Source organism: Cygnus atratus, chromosome 2 (genome assembly GCF_013377495.2).
Source record: "Cygnus atratus isolate AKBS03 ecotype Queensland, Australia chromosome 2, CAtr_DNAZoo_HiC_assembly, whole genome shotgun sequence".
In the NCBI taxonomy this organism is placed as follows: domain Eukaryota; kingdom Metazoa; phylum Chordata; class Aves; order Anseriformes; family Anatidae; genus Cygnus; species Cygnus atratus.
The window spans coordinates 31,039,430-31,058,841 of NC_066363.1; the positions used below are offsets into that span (position 1 = coordinate 31,039,430).

Sequence of the window (19,412 nt, forward strand, 5' to 3'; positions counted from 1 at the left end):
TGTATTTAATGCAGGAACATTATCTTGCCATCCCACAAATATTTTTATATTTATGAACAAAGCAAGCCATAAAATTACTTATAATGTGGAGGGGAAAATAGAGATTAGGCAGTTCGCTGATCTCTACTCTCAGAATTTAGGATAGACCATTTCCTGGTATACACTCATCACTATAGGCAATTTACTCTTTACTGTATACTGATATCATATAGGATAAAAAAGCTAAGATGACAAATTTAGGTTATGTCTTTATTACCACATTTGCCTGAATCATAACCATACTGTCAGATCTTCTTTTAGGGCTGATCATAGGCAGCATTTTATAGGTATGTACAATGGCTGTATGCTATTTTTAAAAGACAAAATATAGTTTGAGAAAAGGCAATGGAAAATCTACAAGTGACCTACCAAGGTGACTGAACAAATTTCACAGAAGTGAAAATTCAAGTCATTCATACTGTACACTTGGAAATTCCTGTAGTCCGTAGGGCCTCCCTATTTTCTTCAAGGTTTTCTTTTCTTTTCTTTTCTTTTCTTTTCTTTTCTTTTTATTTTCTTGTTTGTTTGTTTTTTCCCAGCTTTGGGACTACATTCCTAAAACACACATCACTAAAACTTGTGTATTGAATACAATTACTTTTGTTAGAGTAACTTTTAACTGTGGTCATTCAACATTAGCAATTTGAGACACCTTACCTGCTTTAACTTCAAATAGGTTTAATATAGTCTAGTTTTTCAACTGATCTAAAATAATTCCATTCCTATATTTTCTAATTGATGTACAAATTAATTTTTTGAAATGTCTCATACTTAAAACTTTGCAGGCAAGCCAGTGCTATACAAACCACACCTTTCCTTGAAGTTATTGCCATCTTTTTAGAAAGTTTATTTAAAAGAATATAACCCAAATATGTGCTTTTCTATGAAATGTACTTTTCAAGTTCGTTTTGCCAGAGAAAATACTCATTTTCCAAAATGGTATATTTCATTTGCTACCAAAGAGGACTGACTGTAACATAAAGCTAGTAGCTCCTTTAGAAGAAAGAGAAACAATTTGACACGGCAGGTCTGGTATCCTTCTGCAATATCAAATGAAGCCCTACATTTTCAAATTGATGCATGGGAATTTAACCACGTGGTGCCCATTAAAGTCAATGCCAGCTCTCATGGTTTATGAGGTCACCATAAGTCCTTGATGGAATTACACCCCTGTCCTGCATGGCTGATTCTCCTGTATCACAGACAGAGTCAGAAAGGCCCATAAAGTCAACAAAAGCATCTGCAGTCATTTCGGTCAGGTTTGGATCAAGTATTTCCACTGGAAAGAGAGAAGCAAGAGAGAAATAAGTTACTGAACAATTGTTAATTTAACAGCATGGCATGGATCCTGTGTTGATACATATTCCTGTATAGTAAGGGGGAAATAATGTCTTCCTGTGATCGTGCTGGAGGCATCTGATGGAAAAGAGAAACACTGGGGAATATTCCTTGGAAAAACAAAAGGACATCCTGTGAGAATGCAATTACAAAGCAATTCTTCGAGCATCCCTAACTGCTATCATATGATATATAAAATACAGTATACTTGAAGAATAAGTGTTCTGGGCTATTTGTGCATCACCTATATTTTTAGCATATTCCATACTTGTGTACATCTGTCAATTTTGTGTTTACTGGACTGAATAATTAATACCCATCACACGCTAATAACATTCAGTTTCCAAAAGTGAAACAATCCCTTTTTTTTTCACAAAGACTTTGCAAGTTGTTGAAATTTAAAGCACTCTGTTAATAAAAGTCTGTGGTTTATTGGTATCTTGATTTTATATTCTCTCAGATGGAATATGAACTTGCTTTAGCGATAAATTGATATATTGATTGAATACTTTCCAGTTTGTTAGGTTTCAGGTAGTGTCCCTCTGGTTATATCACTAGAAGCACATGGACTTGATTTAGTCTCCTGGATATGTGTATGTAAGATATAACCATTTTATTCAGAAAGTAGATGTATGTCAAGGCATATGATGATATTCAACATTAAAATAAGGACTAGCACATTTCTAGGAATTTGTGTGCATATCTGACATAGTCAGGATCTCATCAGAATATGAAATGTCCTAAACTAGTTAAGAATTTAGGGAGAAATTTGTATGCATACCCACATTAATTCATGCATACATACAAACAAAAGTCAGCAGACATGCTTATAGAAGGAGATTTGCACAGAGAAAATAAATAATATCCGAGAAAAGTAGCAAATATAGAAGCATAATGTCAGCAAGATTAAGGGAAACCACCTTGTATTTCCATGGATGCATAGTGTCTACAGGTTTCTGTAATCCAGGCGCTATGTGAGTGAGTGAGTGGGGTACCCTGGCCAGCCAAAAACATGGATAGTGCAACACTTACATTACAGCAATTCACAAGATCAGATCAAACCAAGAAGTAAAATAACTGGTGCTTTAATATGGAAACAGAACTAGGAAATACAGACAGTCCAAGCTGTACTGCTTCTGAATTTAGGTGTCTTCATACTTACTGCCCCGTCTGTCTACAAGCTGGATAGGTCACCTACCAGATAAGTGTGAATTAACCATACAGGGAATGCAGAGCTGTATCAAATGAATTTCTGTAGCAGCTGTGGAGGCTATGGCAAGGTTTTAGGTCCTTTGAATAGCTGATCCCAGTGGTACCACGGCTTTTCATTTTCCAAGAGAATTCTTTTAACACAGGCTGGAGTATATTTTCTTCTGTCTTTTGTTTTGGTCTCTGTTATTACTATTCTTCAGAAAGAAAAAAAAAAAAAAAAACAAGAAAGTTCAGAGTAGGGCAACTTTTTCATTACAGAGGATTGAATCACCCAGTAAAGGACAAAGTTTACAGCAGGAATCTGTGAAAGAAGCATTGTGTACCTATGTTCACATCCAAACCTTATGATATAGCCTGTAATATTTTACTTTTTGCAGCCAGAATGCTTTTGCTTGCTTGTACTTAAATGAGCAGTCAGAGTACACACAGCTGGCCTGGGTCACTCCCCTTTCCCATCCTCTCTTCACCCCTCTGAACATAAAGCTTCAGCTAAATTTTACCGGTGAAGACAACACTACAGGGAAGGAACAACATGCATTCTTCTTGTTGTACAGCTGAGTGGGACTATCAGGCTAATAAAAAAGTCCACGGCATCAACTTAAAAGGAGGAAAGGCAAGGGCTGGTGCTCTGGGTGGAACTGGGAGGGGAGAAAGCTTGGTGTGTCAGGCTGTGGAGGGGGATGTTTCAGTCTTTGAGCTGGAGCCAATGCCAGTCACACTACATGGTTTAAACAGCACTACCTCAAGAGTGTATGTTTATTTCTGTAAAGTGTTTAACTTCTATCTGAGGGCATTTTGCATGAGCTGAGAGGAAAACTATCCTAAGTCCTTTTATAAACAGAGTAACTTAGCTAAGTATTTGACATGGATAAATAGAATTATTAGTTAGGAATTTGCAATCTCTCAGCTTACATCTATACTCCAATGCCCTGTTTCTGAGGAAGTATCACAACACCGATACAAACGTTGGAGTATTACAGACATGCGATCACAGAGCCCAGGCTTTTAATATGATTTATAGACTGTAAAGATTAAAATAAGTATTTTGGGACTGTTGCTTAGACTAAACCTTCTAGTTCTTTTACCCTCACCATCTATAGGGGCTACTCCAATGATACCATCACCAGGATTGCTGGCATGCTCACCCTTATAGAACTCCTCTTTTCTTTCCTGTCATCTTTAACAGGCTGAAGCAATGTAGCATCATTCAAACCCTCAACATTTCTTCATTGCTGCTTAGGGAAGAAACAGACCATCACTCACAAAAGCAGATGTGTGCTAGCTGTTGGCCAAACTGAGCTAGGAATCTCTGAAGAAACTTAACCGAAACCAGTAAATAGGGAGTTAAATGAGTTATTATATTGTCTATCAGTAGGCAGCTGTTGTCCCGGCTGTGGAGAGCCACTAGAGGGAGATGCGATTATCACCTTCGGGATGCATTGCAACTGCAATGTATTAACAAGTGCCAAGTGCACATGGGGCAAACGCTGCCATGTAGAGAACACAGAAACTGTGGTTTTTTTTTTCTTTTTAATGGACAGTTCTGCAGTAATTACAATATGGAAAGTGTTAGTAAATCTCAATGTGGAGGACAGATTGGTTGCCATTTAGATCGAAATGATTTCAGGATAAAATCCAACACTCAGCCAACACATTTTGGATGAGAATGCAGAAACTTTTGAAACTTATGAAAGCCATTGCTGAGGATATCACATTTAAAAGTTAATTAAAACAACCCCTTCCATGAAAAATCTTCAGGTTGCAAATGGAGTAGCTATTAGGAACACTTGCTAGGAATTCAGCAGAGATATAAAGGAAAAATGTCTTTGTAATTCACAAGTAAGGAAAAAATAGCTGAGGAAAGACCTTATTTTTCCTTCCATTATAAACCCATGTTTCTTTCTAAAATGTATCTACCTTTTCTTATCCAATAGTTTTAGATTAGAGTTATATTTCTTCTGCTTCAAATAATTGACACAATGAATGCATAAAAAACAGATTGATGTAATCTTTGAGATTAGGATCCTAGGGCTATAAAATAGGAAAAACTGAATTAATTCTTCAGTAAAATAATAATATTAATAATAACATAATTCAAAAAGTTATGATTTATTAGGAGTAAAAGCAAGTTATGCTTTCCTGTTAAGTTATAATATGAATGGTAGCATTTTGAACTCTTGGCCTAAAATAGTTATATTGAGCTTTGATCCTTAGGACGTTAACAGACGGGAAGCAGAGGAGTGAAATGGGGTGAATTTAATAGTATCCAGAGATAGAATAATTAACTCTTCTGGTGCCTATTAGTTAGCAGCTAGGGTCCAGAGGAAAAGGATTTAGAAAAATAAAACCAGGAAGGGAGAAGAGGCATTTTAGAGTATTCTTAGGTACATAAGTTATTGGAGAAAAAACAATGACATCCTTCCTTAATATGAGTCATGTAATGAAGGCCAAGTTTGCCTTCTTTATCATCCACCAAAGACGATAACTGCAAATTGGATGAAAGGTTGCAGGCCACTAGTTACTGTCATTGTTCTTTTCTGAGCTTTTATACCCCTCTTACACTGGTAAGCTTTTCAGTCAATTTACTGATTTCACAATATACACATTAGTGCATGGGATAACAAGACTTCCTATGAGTTATGAGTGCTACAGATGCTCACCTTGCTTTCCAGCTTTCTTTTTTAACTTGATATCAGGTCCTATTTTGCTAACACATAGACTAGATCTGTGAAAGTTGGTCAGTTGGTCTTAGCACTTTTATACTCCCTGATTTACTTCTAAGTGTCTGCATCAGATCATACTGCTCAATGTAGCATGTCTTCCTTGTTAATAACAACAACCCGAACTCAGGCTGTTTGTAAAAGCCTTTGTGTCTTTTGTGTGGTATTAAGACCTCTCTAGGAAGGACTCAAAGTAGCTTTTTTGTCAAATAGATATAGATGAGGGTTGGAAAGAGTATGTCGTCCACACCACAGATAGGCTCCAACCACAAGGAGTCTGTGCTCTTGTCTGCCTTCCTGTTTAACTGCTATGTTATGCATTCAATGGTCTATTCCTACAAACAAAAAAACCCACAGAGGTATCAGAAAACAACAGACAGGACATGTTCCATGGCTAATACAAAGGCTGTAGACTGAGAAGTAAAATAAAATGATTCCACGAATGCTGGAGAGATGTCCTTTACATCAAAAGAAGAATTTCATTTTTCAAAGGCTAAGACATCAGTGCAGGTGACTACAACTTTCAAAGTGTAGTTATTAACCCACTTCACTAAAGCTATGCAAAAACTCAGAAAGATGTACTTCATATGATTATGTATTATACTCCAAAGAGGAAAGAAAGAAAGGAAGGAAGGAAGGAAGGAAGGAAGAAGAAATCTCCCCAGTCTTTCTGCAAATGCATACAATAGAAGTCATTGAAAAGCCTCTCAGAATCTTGCAGTACTGGACAGTAAATCAATGTAATCTGCATTTCTGCAGTAGCAGGAAACTTTCCAAATGATCGCTATAAATGGAGCACATGTTTTACGTATAGGTTACTATTTTTGGCAGTCCATCAAACCCCTTTGATCTGTAGACAGTGGGGTTTCATCCAGGCAGCAGGACAAGAATAAAAGGCCCATATTCTGTCTGTGCCAAGATCCACTCAGAGCAGGAGATGGGGTGCCGGTTACGGTCACAAAACTCGGCGGCTGCTCCTGTGTCAGCCTGAGACACAGCAGAACTTAGATAAGCTTATGCAGTTCAAGTAGATCCTAACTAATCCCAGCTTATTTCAGTCCCCGAGATGTGCCCGTTAAGAACCAAAAGTGCTCTGTTCTGCTTCTGTGGATCTCTCCATCACTCCCTGTGCCAGCAGAGGGAGAAGAATTGGCACAAGAGCTTTTTATGCCACCTTGCACGGGCTGGAAGTCTCCCTACAAAGGGAGAAACCCCTGGGGCCATTTAAGCCAGTGCTCTGCACCACCTGCACAATACAAAGTGACAGAAACCAGTGGAGAGAGCCTGGCCCATGAGTCCTTGAAATGGAAAAAGGCAGATGATAGGGGGAAAAAAAAAAAAAAAAAAAAAAAAAAAAAAAGGAAAGCAAGGGAAAACAGGCAGAACAGGAGGATTAGAAAGAAAAGACCAGAAAAAAAAAAAAAAAAGATTATGTATGTATATATATAAAATGGAGCAGATCAGTTCCTGACTGCAACGGAGCTAAGCTTCAAAAGACCAATGAAGCCCTCAGTGGTGCTGACCAGGACAGAGCATGGAATGCATGAGCGTCCTCCCTCTGCTCTGGTTCCTCACCAAAGACGATGTCAAGATTCATGTCTCCTTTTCTGAACAGTTCTGGGAGTTTAAACTCCCAGATCTCAGTCTGTTACAGACCCTGTACAAAGGAGAGAGCAGCAAAGAGAAGTATTTTGCCACGTGTGAATAATGCACTATGGGACATGAGTAACCAATATTCATGATTCTGGTGCTTTCAAAGTCGATCCTGACAATAGGGAGAAGCCAGTGTTGGCAAAAAGAATTACAAATATATAATTTGCGCACTACAGTCTCTTTTTTTTAATCTGAAATTCATTACACTCCTGGTATATATATAAAATACACTTTCATTAGCCCGTCATCAAAGCACACAAATCTTAAAACCCCTCTGCTGTTCTGAGTGACATATTTCAGGAATAACTACTCAGAAATAACTGCTGTAGATGTGTCTGGCTGCTGAACATGAAAGTATGGGTGCTGCTGACTGCCTGGCAGCTGGCCCAGCATTTAACCCTGCTGTTTTAAAATGTCGTAAAATAAGCACAATTTAATCTTTTGAAACCTTTTGGTCAGTGACTGTGATTTCCGCAAAAAATGACTTCAAAGGAAAGACAGGCACCTTTGTTGATGCCTTTTTAAGCAGTCATGAGTTCCAAATTATTTTAAAAAAGGGAAGCAGAAACCTCAAAGTGTGTAACACCTCCTCAGGATTAGATGCTGAAGCGATATGTAAACTGGGCTGTAAAAATCAATCCTCCACTAGCAACGTGGCTCAGAATGATATAATTAAAAGATAATGTCAATGGAAAAAGAATATCATCATAGACTAATAGGCTCCTCCTGACACACAAATGCCTCAGCAAAGCCCCTATTTTAATGAAAAAATACCACTAAGAAGCCAAGTCATTTTATTTTCAAAGCAGGATGTGTTGAAAATCTTCTATTTCTGTTGCTATATGTCTATTTTGCCAAATGTCTGACACAGAGTTAATGCTTCCACCTTGCAGTGTTCATACAATGCACAGCATTTGTCTGTGCCTTGACTGTACTGTGTTCTACCTCTATAAAAGTACAGCCTACTTTTGCAAATAGTGTTCCTTTTTGTTAATAAGTTTCAATCTTAATATAGACTGAAGGTTTTCTTTCTGAACTTTTATGGAGAAAAAAAAAAATCCAGATTTAGTCATTTGACACAGATTCCATTCAAACTGATGGAGGGAATGTGGGCATAAGAGAGAAAAAGAGGCATGTGAAGATACCTTGAAAAATTAAATGTATTTGCAATTTAGATTGAATCTCTCTTTAAAAAAATAATTAAAAAAAAGGCTTTCTTCTCTGATTTTTTTTGGAAGCAATGCCTCTAGGCATTTTACTATTAAAAGATAGTGATATGAAGAACATTTGATCCGTCAGTGTGTGCGAGGATGCTCTAAAAACATCTACCAGATGTGGTCCTCAAAAGTCCTAGGCGTCTTCTGCTTAGTTCCTGGCTTTAGACCAGTCTGAGGAAAGACATAACTGATGAGCTGCTCAGACCAGGCTGATCTGGACACGATTTGGACAACTACTGTCACCTACAGAACTTAAAAATTGAAAAGGGAGGTGCCTTGCAAGACTAGGCGCCTCCAGGATTAGGCAGCAGCCAAGCATGGGTTTCTGGAGAGCACTTTTGGAGACTGTTCCACCTACATCCTGCCTTAGGTGCCTAAGTCCTTTACTGGAGCTAGCCAGAAAGCCTGGATTGCCATTGAAGTCAAAAGAAGGATTTACATTAATTTAAGTGGATTGGTTCAGGCCTTAAAATGAGAACCATGTGTGCATCCTTATGAAGAATCCGGTCCCTTCTGTTTATGTATTGTGACTTCTTGCTATATTGAACCATTCACATGCACTAATCCACAAATACTACGCCAAAAGAAGTTTCAGAGAGTAAGAAAGTTTTGGACTTTCGTGTCCATAGCCTATGCTGTTCTCAGTGGTTGTGGTAGCATAGCAGTCACCCTGGCTAACAGGCCAGTCAAGCCACATATGCCACTCAGGTCATACATAACCTCTAATTGTATTACTCATTTGGCTCATCAGTACTTTTCCATGGAGCTGAAGGAAAGGAGGGCATATGGAATAGAGAAGCAGGAAAACTAATGAATAAGAAAATATAACTTTCAGGGTTCTGGCAATGTTTTCACATCCATTTTTTGCTCCGCTCCCCTGAGGTCACAAAAGCAAATGGCATATTCATTTCCTTCCATCTGTGCTATTCTGAACAGCAAATGGGAACTAATATCTAAACTTTCCTAATAAGTAGGAGTGGGAGGAGAGCTGGGTAATAATTAGCTACTGGCTAGCGATGCCTTATAGATTATGTGACTCTCAGAGAGACATTCATTGTAGACATATTTTTCTCCTTCCTTTTCCCATTTTGCAGCACTATGACCCTTTAAATTAAAAAAATGCCCCTATTCTACACATCCCACATGAAGCGCAGGAGCAGACCTGCGCAGAGCCAGACCAGCGCTGTCCCGTTTTGCTATAAAATGCCTGCAATCGCTTGCAAACACCGGGCTGGGGTGGCTTGCCAGGAAGCACTGGTGGTGTGCGATGCGTGGTGATGGCCCCCCTTCTCAGGGGAGCCACCTCAGCCCCAGCTGCAGCTGCCTCGCCCCGGCTGGCTCGGCAGGAGGGGGCGGCTGGCAAGGCCTCCCTGCCGCTGTGCTGGCCCAGCAGCTCACTCCCCCTACCCCAGGCTGCAGAAACCAGAATTTAGTGACCTGGTGATGCAGCAAATAAATAAATGAATGGAGCTGGAGAGCTTTCTGCAGAGGGCTGTGGGCCGTGCTTCCCCAAGTGGAGGAGAGGAAAAGCGCTCCTGTAGGCGTCTGGCTGGCTGGGTTCCTGTCAGAATAATGATTTCAATGTTACCGTGATTTCACCAAGTGGCATGCTGGGGCACCTAGGGTCTTGGTAGGCAATTTTTTACACCCCTGAATGTAGATAGGGCATTTATTTAAATTAAGCCCCTCTTAAACAGAGAAAATATAAGCTAAGATGCCACATGCATCGCCTCTTGAGTTTGTGCAGTAGCAAACAGGACAGGCCCTGCACTAGACTGGGACAGCACTGGCCAAAATTTTCATTTTAAAATGGGGCTCAGGCACAACAATTCTGCCACTGATGTGGTTAACCTTTAGCAAGGCAGCTAAATACTTTGGTTCCCAGTCTGTAAAATGGGTGTAACAATCATGCCCTAAATACATGGACTTGAAATGATGCCTACATGATTTGAAAGCATACGCTGAGCTGGAAGCAGATTTCTGCATCTGCACAATTATGAGGGAAGACAAAAAAAACAAAAAAACAAAACAAAACAAAAAAACCTTGAAATCCTGAAATATTTCTGTAACTAAAAGTCTTCTAAGAAGCAGCATTGTACTTATCTCATCTTGAAAGATTTCATGTGAGAGACTATTTACATTCTTTTATGCTTCTGTTGGTTTGTTTTCCAAAATATGAAGTAATTCCAAGGCAGAGAACCAGGACAGGATACTCTATTTTAAAGAGAACAGAAATAGAGAGTTTTGGTCAATGACAAATTCTTCCAGAGTTTTCATGTAAAAAAAAATGCACCCCGACCCTTTTCTGTGGGAAGTTTCATTTTCAACAAACTGGCATTTCTACAAAGATCCATTTCATTAAAGGTTTTCTACCTGTCTGGATCCAGTAGTACTACTTTGCACCTGGGCACTGCCAAACCTCTGCTGAGCTTTACTCAGTGAGCTGAGGTCAAGTAGGAGGTTCTTTTTGGCTCTATGAGTTTCTGTCTGATCCCTAGGAAACAGCAACATACTACTATGGAAGAGCCTGCCTGAGTTTAAAATAAGGGTGGTTCCTGCCTTAGGCTAGGCCACTTTTTTTTTTTTTTTCATTTTAAAAACATTTCCCCTTTAGTTTCATGGTAAAAGGTATTTTCAATATTTTACAAGAAAATACTGAATGTCCTTATTAGCTTTAGGCCATAAATGCCACAAAACAGATTTAAAAACTGGAATAAACCCAACATAAATGCTTACTATTGGTGAATATAAGGGCATACAAAACAGGGCAGTAAAGTCACTATACAATATCAGGAAAACCATTAAAAATATCTGGAAAAGCATCAAGATGGCTGGCCTCTTTGTAGTTTTAGCACAAAAATTGAGCCTTATTTCTAAATATTTTCCCTAGTGGGAAATAACAGCTTGAAAATAATCCCAGATGTATTCATTTGTGTAACATTTTGCTGCTTGCAACATATAGGCATGGAAAAATTATTGAAGGTTTCAATTCTGGACTTCTATTTTAAAAATGTCAAGCTTTTGAAAAACAGCATCATTTTTCCTTAAAAGCTATTCATTTACCTGGAATGTTGGCCAGCAGGCCTACATTATGGACTTGGTTTAGTTAAGATTGAAAAACTGCCCAAAGGCAAAGGAGAACTAGGCAATTTTTTGTGGCTCAGACTATATACTAGCACAAAATACAGCTGAGTTGATTTTCGCACTGGCATATAAAAGATTTTTGCAAGTATAGGATCTTAAAAGTGATCAAAAGCTATATGAGGATTTTAAAAGGCTCAAGGGTTGTTTTTTTGTTGTTGTTGTTTTTATTTCCTGTTGTCTTCTCACAACCAAAATCCTGAGGTACACACAATTAGAAAGCCCTTGTTAACTGGCTACTAAAAACAATAAAAATCTCAGCCCATAAGTAATAATTTCCAAAGAAGAGCAGATGAAAGTATGTTTCTGTTTGGTCTACAAAACAAGTTGTTTACTAAAATGTTCCCATTTTGGGTAGATATATATATATTAAAAAAAAAAAAAAAAACCACTGCACACACTCATAGCTGGAGGAAGTTGTCTTGCTAAAGGAATCACAGCTTTCATTTATATCGTACAATCTAGACCACCACCTTGAAAAGCCATTTTTCTGGATAGTATTTACAGCCCAGTGTTTTCTGTGTTTTCTGTGACCCATTTTCTATGATATACAGTAAAAGATGTTAGCCCAATATAGCTGGCTATAAATCACCTTAACAGGTTGGACTTATCTTTATTTTTTTTACTTTTTTTGTTGTTTGTTTGTTTGGTTTGTTTTTTTGTTGTTGTTGTTTTGTTTTTCCTTCTGTGTCTATGGAGTCCCTTTTCTGGGGAAAACTTGGGAAAAAAAAAGAAGAAGAATCAGTGGAAACTCAGGGAATTAAATTATTACAGAGCCAAAGAAGATATGGATGTGTGAACAGGTATAGTGAACAAACCAGTGCACATCAACCCCATAGCGCTAGGTGAAATGCCTGTACTCTTGAAGGAGTAACCAGTACAAAAAGCCAAGCGTGTGTTGAACTAGCCAGCTCCAGAAACAGATAGACTTGCTGTGTCAATGTGATACTCTAGGTTCATTTAGGGTGGACATAGTGCCATATGGCCAGAGCTCCACTGTTTCACATAAGTATCTTAGCACAGTGCCACTGTCCCACCAGCTTGCCTAGATCCTGCCTGAGAAAGTCCCAGTGCAAAGACCCTGAACAATGCAGAGCATCTACATCTGTAAGGAGCATGGTGAACCAGGGCCAGATGGTCTATCCTGCTCCCACAGGAATCATTGCTGAAACCTCTGGTTTTCTATTTGAGAAGAATTAAGTCTTTAGAGAGTACCATATAGGGTACTCTTCAGGAAGTGATTACACTACTTGGCTGACAAAATTCGGCTGGCTGGTTATTCCATGAAAAGTGGTCCTTTTCCTTCTGGGACAGCATCTGCTGTTACATTTGTACTCTTCCTCAAATGCAGACATTCCGACAACCTGAGCTTCGCTAGAATGACTCAGAGAGTTCATGGGCTTTTGGCTCATGTCAGCTTTCCTCTGACAGAAAGAATGCCCAGGGCACATATCATACTGGAATATGGTCCATGTGCTGGTAGGAAGTGCTACAAGTGGTGTTCTTGTCTTTCTTCTTTGCTAGATCTAATACCTCCTTAATGACAGTAAAAAAGCTATTTCTTGGATTCCTCACACTGCCCTCTGCATCAGTGAGGAATTAGTAGCTACTCTGTAGCTCAGCAGTACTAGTAGCTGCTGGTAACAGTGGTTCAGCCATACCTATTTCTTGCCCACATGCTTCAAGAAAGATTTGAATTGGCCAGTCAGTCAGAGTGGGAAGAGTAAGATCAATGACAGAGCTCCTGTACCCGTAGTACTGAATTATATCTAGAATATATACAAAAGCAGGGACTTTTGACATTTCTTCTAAGAGCTTTTCCTCTTCCTTTACAGGACCACAATCTTCTCTCCCTCAAGAAGAAAGTGTGAAGAAGACATACTGATGTTTTATGCTCTTGAACTCTCCACCAGCATACAGCCAGATAGGGAAAGAATGCTGAAAAAAAAAATAAATACAGACTGGCAGAGAAGTCCTATGTGATGCCCAGGACAACAATCAGGCTGCACAACTGAGATGTGTAAAAAAGATGGGTGCCCATGGCTCCCAGCTGCAGGTAATTAGCATATCTGAAAAGTCAGATCAATAAATATGCCTTACTGCAATTTAAAGAAAGGGAATTTGTGTAGACATCATTGTTGTCCCCCTGCAGACCAGTTGCAGATGTCTTGGCAGGTCAGGAGAAATCAGATCAGCCTCTGGTTATATGAGAAATCAGAAATCAGCCTCTGGTTATATGCTAAGTATAACTTGTTTTACTTACACAAACAAATAAATCTTGGAACAGAGATAATCAAACAACATGCTAGCAATTCGCTTTTTCAGGAATCTCAGCTCATCACTAACACCAGAATTACAAGAAACAATTCCACCTGAAGAGCAGATTTTAATATGAGATATAGACTAATACCAGACTCGCCTTCTGATAACGCAGCTCCCTCTCCACACAACTGTGTATAAACCAAATTTTAAAAAAATAGTATGTCTTCCCATGAATTAATATTTATCTGCATGTTTAAATTAAAAATAAAAAATAAAAATAAAATAACAAGTCTGGAAGACTGAAATGGCACCACCTGGTGACACCTACCACACAGTATGAATGGTTGCATGTTAGCACACATAAAGTTACTTTTGTTGTTTGAAGTTTTGTTGAGCAGCCTGGTGTATGACCGTAAAACATTTTAAGAGAAAAATCTTAATTATCTTAATTAGCCAATGCTTTTTTTTTTTTTTTTTCCCATTCTGTTGTGGTAGCTTGCTCTAAGGACAATTGTAGATAGGTGCGTGGATTCAGATACTTCATTCAGAAATTACCAGAGTAAATCAAGTTGTATATGAGACTCACCTCACTCTAATTTATAGTTCAGCTCAGACCATTGAACTTGCAAGTAAAATTTATGGGGGAAGAGCAATAAATTAAATGGGATAGAAACATAATTTTAGTCCTCCAGTTACTTGTACAGTTCGATTTAGCACATAAAAAATTGAGTATAATACTAACTTGTTAATAAAATGTGCACAGCGCTGACATGTAAAAACAGTTTTATAATTGGTTGGTCCACTCTGTTAGCCTTGTTGACAACACTAAATTTTCAAAACCTTATGTTGGTAACATTGAGCTAACATTATAAATGCAGAAAGCTCATAAATGCATACAACAGAAATTCATTTGGCCTTTGATTTTTTGGGGGGTGTCTTTAAAGTGAAAACTGTAAAATTACCACATAATAAAAGCCAGTATGCTGAACACTAATTGCCCATTTATAAAAAGCTCTTTCCCTCCAATCACATAGGTGTGAGGCATAAACTTCTTGGGATTTACAGCGCTGCAATTTATACTTTCAATCCTGTTTCTCTCTACTGCATTTCATCTTAAGCTTATAAAAGAAGAGCTGGATTTTATTAATCTGCATCAGCATTCATTGGACATTAAATCTACGAAGATCCCTACAGGGTTTTAATTGTGGCTGAATTGCCAACAATAATTGGGCCTCTTACTAACCACGGAGAGCAGCCCACCCTCGCTGCTGGGCACGACTGCTAGCTCCAACACCAGCCACGATAGCCCACTTTGTCAGCTGCCCGAAGGGAAGTTGTCAAGTCTGGGACCCTGCTGCTTTACTCCTATAACTATGTTTTAGAAACACCTCACAAGTGGAATTGTGGTTGCCTCATCCAGAAAATGTGGAAAGGATTAATGTGGCATGTAAAACAAATCACTCCTGAGCTCAGCTGAGAAAGTGGGTATTAAAAGCACTCCAGTCAAAAGAGCTTTAGTGAAAGGGTCATGGTGATATACAGTCAGCACATGTTGGGCTGGTAAAGCTGCAGGGTGTTTGGAAATGGTAATGGTCCATGGGTGTAAATTCTTTCAAGACCTCTTAAAGGCACATGTGTTTCTTGAGCATGTTCTCCAAACAAGGACCTGTTATAGGTTAGATTCACTGGAGCTTTTAAACTTTATTGATTGGTTTGTGGTATGCCAGGTTCGCTTACTGTTTTTTTTTTTGTGTTTTTTTTTTTTTTTTTAATGCTGTTGATAAACACAGGAAAAGATTCTGGTTTAATCTAAATCTTATAAATCTATAAACTACGTGGTATGTAGCTTTATTGTAACATATTTCAGAATGTGTTATTTTTTTTTTTTATGCCAGCAATCATTTTCTTCACAAGAGTTAAGGGTCTATCAACATTTCTTTTATGGATGCAGGTTGGTTTAAGCGTCTTTACTTTTCGGTTTAAAAAGTCAGACCCTTAACTTTGACATACCATTTAGTGTGCCTTTATATATGTTTGTAACATTTGTAACATAATATTTCCTAAAGTTATTAAAAAGATGTCTCATGGCAGCTTCTCTTGTAAAGCTGGGAAGACTTATAGTACTTAGCGAAAGCTTTATTTTACAAGTTGCACTGTTCCTTGTTCTTTTTTTCATTAGGAGTTTCACTGTGATTTAGAATGAAGAATAAAAATGTGATAACATGTATGTCACATGTAGCCCTTTTCTGCCTAAAGAATCACCACCACAAGATAGAAATATCTAGGAATGGATTTTAAGCAGTGGCTTGCCTTGACTTCAGTCAGAAACCTGAGGGTTCAGTAATTTTATAAATTAGGCCTTCTGTGCAGGGATCACTTCACTTAACTTTGACATGGAGCCATTTCAGAGAATCACGTGTCAGGTGCTGAGCAGAACACAGCCACAGTATTAAACAGACTGAGTAGCTGAGAAGAGGAACTGGAAAAAAAAAAAAAAGAAAAAAAAAAAAAGAATGCATCTAGTTGCTATAGTACTTGCCATGATATAATTAAATTTACTAATAATTGCTTCCAACACACACCATTTAGATGAGAATGCATCCCTGCAGCAAGTGGACTGCATTCAATTCTAGGGAAGTTTGTGAGAGCTTTGGCTGAAATGCCAGTATTTTAGGATTTGGTCAGCAATATGCAGCTTTGGTTACACACACTAGGGATTGGGGGTTTTCAGTCTTTTTTCTGAGTGTTTGTTTTTACACAAGGCCACTGTTAATTATTTTGTGCGGTCATTTAACCTATGTTGACTATAACAGACTTAAAAGCAGAAGCACAGATTGCAGATACATGATGTGGTAGGTGAAAACATTTGTTCTGAATAATTATATTTAATTGGAATCGTATTTAAAAACACTGAAGAGCTGTTTTCTCACAAACCCACAGGACTGTTATGAACAGAGACCACAGTTAAATGATCAAAAACGTACTTAGTCAAGTTAAAACAAATAAATAAAATAATGTGTGACCCTGGAAAAGTTTGGGTTCTATGTAGGTTCTGGTTCAGTGCTTCTGACTTTGGCTCCAGCTACAACCATGACTACAAATATTTTTTCACAGGCTTAAGCAATGACACCATTTGTTACTTTTGCTTAGTACAGCACTGGTGATAGTCAAGATCAATCGTTCTCCTGCAACATTTCCACCATGCAATGAAGTTCCAGCCATAAAGCAAAGGGACACACGGTAGATATGATGTCACTGTCTGGCATCTTTATGAAAATTGGAAAGCTTTGCCAATACTGAACTTCAAAATTAAGTTTCCTGTCCTCTTCAGGAAGGTGAAATGCAATGCGCCTGCAACCTATCTTGAAACAGATGTCCTGTAGCTACTTAGGTAAACAGCTGAGGTAACTGGCTAAGACACATTTTTGCAAAGAGATACACAGTCTAAAAAGACAAAAAGAAAAAAAAAAAGTTAATAGTAGACATGGATTGTTGTAATGTCATTGTTCCACATTGCAATAACGTTCAGGAAACTGGACAACTCTATAATCTGTAAACCAAATTACTGGTGTTCTGCCCAAACATTTTAAAATCCAAACACCTACAAGGAGCAGCCAAATACGCTGAACAAAAGACTAGTCCTTCTGTGTTTTTTGTTTGGTTTATTGTTTTTCCTTAAAAACAAAACAAAACAAAAGCATTAAATTTGAGGCTTAGGAAATATTTTAATTAGACTTTCTAGGCTACACATATGAACAAAAGCAATTTTTTTTTTTCTCCCCAAGAGTACACAGTTGCTCTGTTAAACCAAGTAAACATATTTCTACGCTTTGGAAAAAAGACACTGCTTACCTTTCATTTCAATTCTCATGTTATAACAGAATTAGTCTTGTTAGCCTTCTTTAAAACCTCAAATCATATGTTTTGCTGAAATACTGAGATTGTTCTAAGTTAAAGTCTTAATTTAGTCTCCTGGATGTAGAGTTTTGTTTAATTTTGAGAACATTCTGCTGTTTCAGATCTAGAACTGTAGATTCAGAATCAAAGATGATCATCAACACAAATCTGCAAGATAAGACAAATTTGGAGGATATACTAGAGTTAAAAAAGAAGAATATTGCAGAAGCTCTTCTTTTGTTGTATCCTTTTTCAGACAGTTAGGCTATAACAGTTTAGTTTTAACTTACTGTAATTAATTTAAAACCCCAACTTTCCTTTCTGTTAGAAGACAATCCTGAAAATATCCACTAAATTTATATAAATAGTAAATAGTTTTAATAGAAAGCCACTGGTTTATGTCCTGAAGATGATCTCTTTCTTATCCAGAATCAAAATTTTCATTCTACTACGGCAATAACCAAAAAGTATTCTCATAAGAACAAGGCGATTGGGTTTTATCAGACACTTCACTGTCTGAAAAAGTTAGTTTTGGACAGTTCTGTTCATCAAAGCAGAAGAGGTACAGGACTAACAAGTTCTTTGTACAGCTCCTTACTCAACTGTTCCACCACCCTCAGGAAAAAAAACAGTTTTGTGGAGTACAGTGCGGTCTATAGCACAATGGTCTCCCCGGAATTACTTTTCTTCTTACTCTGTGGAATTTCCTTGAAGAGGTATGCTAGGAGAAACATGAACATTAAGAAAATGGTACAAAAAAGAAAATCCCGGTACAAAAAAGACAGGGAACTCCTGGAAAGAGTCCAGTGGAGGGCCACAAAGATCATACGGGGCCCGGAGCATCTTCCCTATAAGGGAAGACTGCGAGACCTGGGTCTGTTCAGCCTGGAGAAGAGAAGACTGAGAGGGGATCTTATCAATGTGTATAAATACCTGAGCTGTGGGAGACAGAGGGATTTGGCCAACCTCTTCTCAGTGGTTTGTGGGGATAGGACAAGGGGCAATGGCCACAAGATAGAGCACAGGAAGTTCCGCACCAGCATGCGAAAGAACTTCTTCACAGTGAGGGTGACAGAGCACTGGAACAGGCTGCCCAGGGAGGTTGTGGAGTCTCCCTCTCTGGAGATATTCAAGGCACATCTGGACGCCTACCTGGGCAGCCTGCTCTAAGGAGCCTGCTCTGGCAGGGGGGTTGGACTCGATGATCTTCCGAGGTCCCTTCCAACCCCTTTGATTCTGTGATTCTGTGAAAAGGAGTATCACTTGCTTTGAAAATCAGATAAATGTAAGGTTTTCTAACAACAGCATTCAGTGAGCTTACACTCTCCTAAACAGGAAATTAGGTAAGAAAACAAAAAAGAACAAACAAACAAACAAATAAATAAATAAATAAATTTTCCCTCTCAAGTTAGGAAAAAAGTGGGGCTTGTTTTCATCTATATCTGATGAGCTCCATCCAGCTTGTTCAACAAGGCTTTAACATGGACAGATAAAGTGTCAAAGCTGAATTTTTGGTAGGCCTGTAAGCAGAAATGAGTGATACTAGGGAAAAAGGAAAGAATAAAATAAAGCAGGGAGCATAAAAAACAAGAAAAAAAAAGAAGTTGTAGTTGGATAAAAAAGGAAGAAATCTTTAGTAAAAATTCTTCTGATTAAATCATTTACATTTTGAAAATGGCATACTAGGAAAAAAAAGACATCTATTCTGTGTGATAATTTTATCTTAAAAATATCAAAATGTCATTTCATTAAGGCCTGGTGCTTCATTTGAAACAGATGATAGGGAAAAAAAAAAAAAAACAATATTTTATACATTCTATTCCTTTGAATTTCAAATCTAAGGGTTTTTGTTTGTTTGTTTGTTTTAAATTTCTGCTTCTTTCTCACATTTTTCAAGTTAACAGACACAGGAATAAAATGGTAAACACTCTGA

The 19,412-nt window shown here is 38.1% G+C and overlaps 1 long non-coding RNA gene across 5 annotated transcripts in view; it reads right to left on the reverse strand.

Moving 5' to 3' along the window:
* Window positions 1–282: 282 nt before the first annotated feature.
* LOC118255891 (uncharacterized) overlaps window positions 283–19,412 on the reverse strand; it is a 30,948-nt gene continuing 11,818 nt past the window's right edge. For 3 of the 5 annotated variants that reach the window (XR_007707784.1, XR_004781070.2, XR_004781069.2), the window contains 6 exons: window positions 17,435–17,647; window positions 15,970–16,061; window positions 13,421–13,518; window positions 10,319–10,393; window positions 2,576–2,783; window positions 283–1,318 (listed from right to left, as the gene is read on the reverse strand). This is a non-coding gene — a long non-coding RNA (uncharacterized LOC118255891). Of the gene's footprint in view, window positions 1,319–2,575; window positions 2,784–10,318; window positions 10,394–13,420; window positions 13,519–15,969; window positions 16,062–16,884; window positions 17,027–17,434; window positions 17,648–19,412 lie in introns of all 5 variants that reach the window. The other 2 variants (XR_004781071.2, XR_004781072.2) reach the window with 2 other exon arrangements.